The sequence below is a fragment of the Rutidosis leptorrhynchoides genome, chromosome 9, assembly GCF_046630445.1.
Source record: "Rutidosis leptorrhynchoides isolate AG116_Rl617_1_P2 chromosome 9, CSIRO_AGI_Rlap_v1, whole genome shotgun sequence".
Classification (NCBI taxonomy): domain Eukaryota; kingdom Viridiplantae; phylum Streptophyta; class Magnoliopsida; order Asterales; family Asteraceae; genus Rutidosis; species Rutidosis leptorrhynchoides.
Genome location: NC_092341.1, coordinates 327,718,788 through 327,724,351, shown reverse-complemented (window position 1 = coordinate 327,724,351; position 5,564 = coordinate 327,718,788). Strand labels below are relative to the sequence as shown.

The 5,564-nt window shown below is 31.1% G+C and overlaps 1 long non-coding RNA gene across 7 annotated transcripts; it reads right to left on the bottom strand.

Annotated features, from left to right (window-relative positions):
• Nucleotides 1-886: 886 nt before the first annotated feature.
• On the bottom strand, nt 887-5,195 carry LOC139866114 (uncharacterized). 7 transcript variants are annotated; one of them, XR_011765252.1, is made up of 7 exons: nt 4,738-5,195; nt 2,694-2,718; nt 2,282-2,618; nt 2,039-2,155; nt 1,851-1,948; nt 1,587-1,767; nt 887-1,190 (listed from the first exon to the last, which is right to left on the bottom strand). It is a non-coding gene; the product is annotated as an uncharacterized lncRNA (long non-coding RNA). The 7 variants fall into 7 exon arrangements; XR_011765248.1 differs by having other exon boundaries at nt 2,694-5,195; XR_011765249.1 differs by having other exon boundaries at nt 2,282-3,076.
• Nucleotides 5,196-5,564: the final 369 nt, after the last annotated feature.

Genomic DNA, 5,564 nt, shown 5'->3' with positions numbered 1-5,564 from the left:
GGCTTTTTATTCTCCGTTATATTTCGAAGCTTCATACTTTCGTTCTCTCTTCCCGCCTTCAAGTCAAGCGAATAATGGTCCAGAATTCGTAGGTATGGATTTTGAAATGAACATAGTTAATGTTCTAAGAAGGGAATTGTAATGGCACGATCTTGATTTGTCAAATTACTAGAATATCCGAAAAAGACCGAATCATCAAGAAATATATTTTCTTGATATATTTAGAGATTATATAGAATGAAAGAGCTATGTAACATGGTTCATGATGAGGGTGGAATCTGTGAACCTTTATCACGTTCTATTAGAAACTCAGCATGACTTACTGTAATATAATCACGTTGATCAAGTGTCATTATATTATACTAACTCATGATTCAGCTCCCAACACCACTTCAAAAATATTCATATTTTAAACTCGAATGTTTCATAATTTAGAAACTAAAATAGTTTCTTTTATGATGTAACACAGATATCATAAGGAGAAAATTGATTTCCGATAAGAATGATTATGGAATTATCTCCAGAAATATGGAGGATATTTATAATGAAAGATACGATGATATCTTAGAATTTCTAATATCAGAGGATGATGAAGAATATTTTTTGCAAGGGTTTAGATTCGGAAGCAAGGTATTCGTTAATGGCTTCAGCAAATACTGAATCACTAGTCAAACACCCGCGAATTCGCAGGATTTTTTAAGAAATTTTGTTATAACTGAATAATATATTAATGGAACAATATGTATCTTTTTATTAAGGAGTAATAAAAAGATCAATTTCCGTATAAAAAAGGTTAAGGTAACATAAGTACATAACTATAACTATGAATAAAATAGTTCAATGTACGTTGCTGAAAGGCACGTATTTGACAAACACATTAAAACCACATCCTTTTGTGATCATAATTGTTCTGTATTAATAATTCTTGTAATCATTGTTTTTGCATTTTACAATTGTTAATAAATTCAAATAATGTACAAAAAAAATATTTGAAGCTCGCTTAGGCCAAAGATGACCCATGTCACCTCTATATATTTGTAAATAAAAAATTGCAAAGAATTATCAATGTATTATTACATCTTGCATCAATTTCTTGTGAACTTGCTGAATCTCACCGATTAGCGTGGAAGAGAACATTTGTTTGTCATGAGGAGTCATCTTGAGAATTTCTTATACATCTCTTCTCACATCTGCACATTGCAAGGAAAAGAGCATTTATCACGCAAGATAGTACATCGAACCCAAGCGGTAATATGGTCTGATTGTCTAATGGGTCTGGGGTACCAATTACCATAAATAACTGTACATCTTTACGCTAAAGTGATAAAACATGTCAAAATTTATGTCTGACTTCATGAATAACTGAAAGTACCAAATGCCATTTAGTGTCATTTGGTGCCTAAAAAGAACATACTAAACTTGTGCATATCATGTTCTTCAAGGCAGTTAACGTGTAGAAAGAATTAGAATGTCATTGTGACCTTTTGACCTATTCCACTTTCACCTCTAACAAAGACACATTAAATTTGAGAGGACAAATGAATTACTATACTGTATTATTACATATTCATTAAAAAGAAACTGACCTTAGATGGATGGAGCTCCTTGATAGCATTGCAACGAATATCCAAAGCCTGAAAGTAATGATATCGAAAGGCATGTCACATTCATAGTATTTAAGATCGCCAAAGTTAAAGAAACTAAATGTGCTTGCATGTCATCTTGATGTTGGTGCTTTAGATGGAAAAACAAATCCGATCCAAAGCTCTGCAAAAGATTTAAGAAAATTTTAATCTAATAATCTTCAAGTTATTCACTTCCATGTCTTGCTTTAAAATATCTCAGTTAACCTGCAGATCATTATTGCTCTAGTCCATAGCATCAACGGCTGAATGTAAGATGTCATAACATAATGTGTACTACTCTTTCCCCAACTCCTATCGCTTTTCTGAAACAATGTGAAATAAAAACATTAAGCTTTCGAAAACATAAAGAAAACGAAGATTATGAAGAAATTAAGAGATAAGAAAAAGCACACATATGAAGAAAGATCTTTCTACTTTAACGCATTAGTGGCGCAAGACCCTACACATCAAATACAACAACGCCCACAACTGGAAGTAGCTTCAGTATCATAGGTTTGCCTTGCGAAGTGCTGCATGACGTTTGATCACAAATATTAAACATGGAGCTAGAAGGTTACATCATAGCATGAATGACTATCCCGTCAAATATAACATGAAATTGACTAATTATGGGGGATATAGGAAAGAAATTCCACCTTGCTAAGACAAGAGCATCATTCTTCACTGCATAACTCCCAAAAGTTTGGCCTAGATTCACAGAGCAACTTCACTTAAGTAGATTAAATCTATTAGGAGCAACACTCAATGGATTCTGCAATCGAACTGAAAGCTTCATACTCATAAAATCTTGTCGCTACATCAAAAAAACATATTCAACACTCATACATGTCACCACACCCTAGATAATACACACAGACAAATAATAACAGAAACACTATTTGAACCATAACGAAGAAAGATGAAAGATTGGAAGGTAACATATGTAATTAATTTGTCACTTCTTATCAAGCCCTGCCGAGCATAGTTGACATTCTGTGAAAGATATTAGTCTAACCAGCTATAAGATGAATTATCATCAAATATACAATGTGGAAGAAATATTTATACCTCTAAATGGTTGTCGTAGCGCTGGCTATTTCAGATTCCCGATTTTTAAGAAAAAAAATCAAAGAACCAGTCATAGACATGATTTAATGGAAATGCAGTTACAAGCATCCAAAAAAAATAAAAAAAAAAAAAAAAAAAAAAAAAAAAAAAAAAAAAAAACCCTGCAATCAGCAATACTACTTCAGGTTCTGCTAATGGCAGAATTAAACATTGTCATGATAATTATTTAAAATATATAACCCAAAATGCAACAATATCAGTTCTCAAACACAAACTCTAAAAGTAGCAATTGAACATTGCACATACACGAGGGTGAACTCTAACTCCCAGTCTTTATGTTTTCTATTGATTTTGTAGTTTTGTCTTTCCTCATCTTTCGAAATCTGATGCAAGTAAGGTAGCACCCACAAAAAATATGTAAGAGATCAAACAAATAAAGCATATAACAGAAATCACTCACTTCAGGTTGCTCAAGTTTTTCTATTCTTTTCCTGATAAGTGGTCAATCATGATAAAGAAGGGTACGAATATCAAACTCTAATAATGCCAGATCACTGAATTACACTTTTCAGTAAATACTTCATATTTTTTATACTAAAATCTGTATTCTAGCAGCTGCTACCTGTTAGTAAAATCTAATAATGCAAAGACAAATTAATACTGGAAGGTACAAAGAACCTTTTTTTTTTAAGTATCAAACTAAAACCTTAAGATAAATTTATGGAGTGCTTGTACATTACTATCGAACAAAAATCAGTTCTTTTCCAAGATTATGTACCCCGCAACATACACTAACTAATTTAAAAGCAACATGAAAATCAAAATCTTACCTTTACATTCCATCTTTGAAATCGTTAAATGCATATTGACATGCTATTTCAACATGCTACCTCCAAGAACACTGAGAAGTCAGTATGCACCTAATTTCTTAAGTGAATGATAAATATTCATATTTGAAAAAGTTCATTCAAAAACTATAACAAAGACAGACAAAGTTTGACTCTTCAAAAAGTATAAAAAAAAAAATCATACATCAATATAAAATATCTACTTTTATACACGTTAATAGGTTATAACGCATAAAAAATGGCTGAAAAAAATTATACCATTTCCATCACAATCAGCAAGACAAACAATGCTATTTGTCATGTTGTCACTCCTTGTTCTATCAAGTCTACCCAACCATGATTAGAATCCATTTAAAGGATCAAAGTAAGCTTACCAAAAAACTGAAAACGTAATATGGAGCTCCATACTATCAAAAATTCTAAATGTTTTAAAACTTTGTAAATTCTTATACTGCTAAAAGATCTAATAACATATTTAAAAAAGATAAGTCACCTATTAGATAAAAGGAATGGTACTGTGATACCCCGCCTTACAATTAGAGTAAATGTTCTCAAACTTGAAAATTTCTCTGATGTAATTTCTTGAAAGATACATTGTCACCCCAAAAAATTCATAACAGAATAGAAGAGAAAAGAACTATCACAAGTATGACTTGAATTAGCAATACTTATTGAAAAAATTATTATAAACTTAACACAATCACCATCGAAATAAGTTGTCAGGTTAAAGAAGGCGCATCCATGAGATTAGCTCATTAAATCCCTAATTTGTCAATATTTGAGGTAACTTGTCTTGCATTAAAACTTTGTAGGTAAGATTTGAAAAAAAAATGTGTGAGAGAAGCGTATGCCAAATTTTTCTCAGACCCGACAGCATTTAACATTGTGATTCCAATATGTAATCATAATGTGCGTATAAAATTAGTTTTTACAATTAAACCCATTTGTTCTTTTTTCATATGGCTGAAATATTTAAAATCCTAACGATAGTTGTACCTAGGTAACGGTAACTTGGTCTCGTGAGATATCGAAATCCTAACGATAGTCGTTAGGCTAAAAACTGCCAAAATCAATAACACTAAATAATCAAAGGTCTGAATAAAATTGCAAAATCATTTCAATAACAATAAATAATTAATGGAAGTAATAACCAATTATTCAAGTAACATTTTATATTGACGAAAACTAAAACTTACTTATTGAGTCATTTCATCAAACACTTGTTGAGCACTTTCATGAACCATATGTTGTCAATAACTCATAATCTGAAAACAACAAAGTGATAAGATCACAACTCTATTTGAACGGTTCTAGGGTTTTTATTCATATAAAAAGGATATTTATTTATCAATCACTCAAATAGAACTTTGTGTATTAGTCGAAATATAAGAACACGGATTAAAAACTTGATTATAACAAATAACTTAACTGACTAAAAGTAGCCATTGCTGATTGATACATATCTCAAAGTGCAGATAGCGTTGTATTGTGTTGGAATCTTTAATCGAATCATTCAGTGAATCACGGGTTAAACGGAATGGATTTGATTCGCGATTCCTGGTGTGATTTGTTTGAGAAACGATTACGGTCATCGAATAATTTATGATATGATTATGAAGTTCACGCAATGGAATGGTATTTCAATTACTCATTAAATATAGAGGATCCGTTTTTATTTTATTTTGCGTATAAATCGCTTGTTTAATTGTTTGCGATTGAATACTGATTGCTTCATCCCATATTTAACGGTATTCAGTTGATATTAATTTAATTAATTTGATTTGATTAAGTGATTAGTTAAATACTTGAGGGTAGTTTTGTCTCTTATATTATATACCTATATCTAAATGATAAAGTTCAAGTTAACAGTACTATTCTTTTTCCTACTTTTCGCAAACTTAACCCCCAACTTTTATTAAAATACAAATCACACCCTCACTTTATACTCTTATTAAAATACAAATCGCACCCCCACTTTATACGTACATTTTTTTCCAAATTTCACAAACTTAGCCCCCTAAGA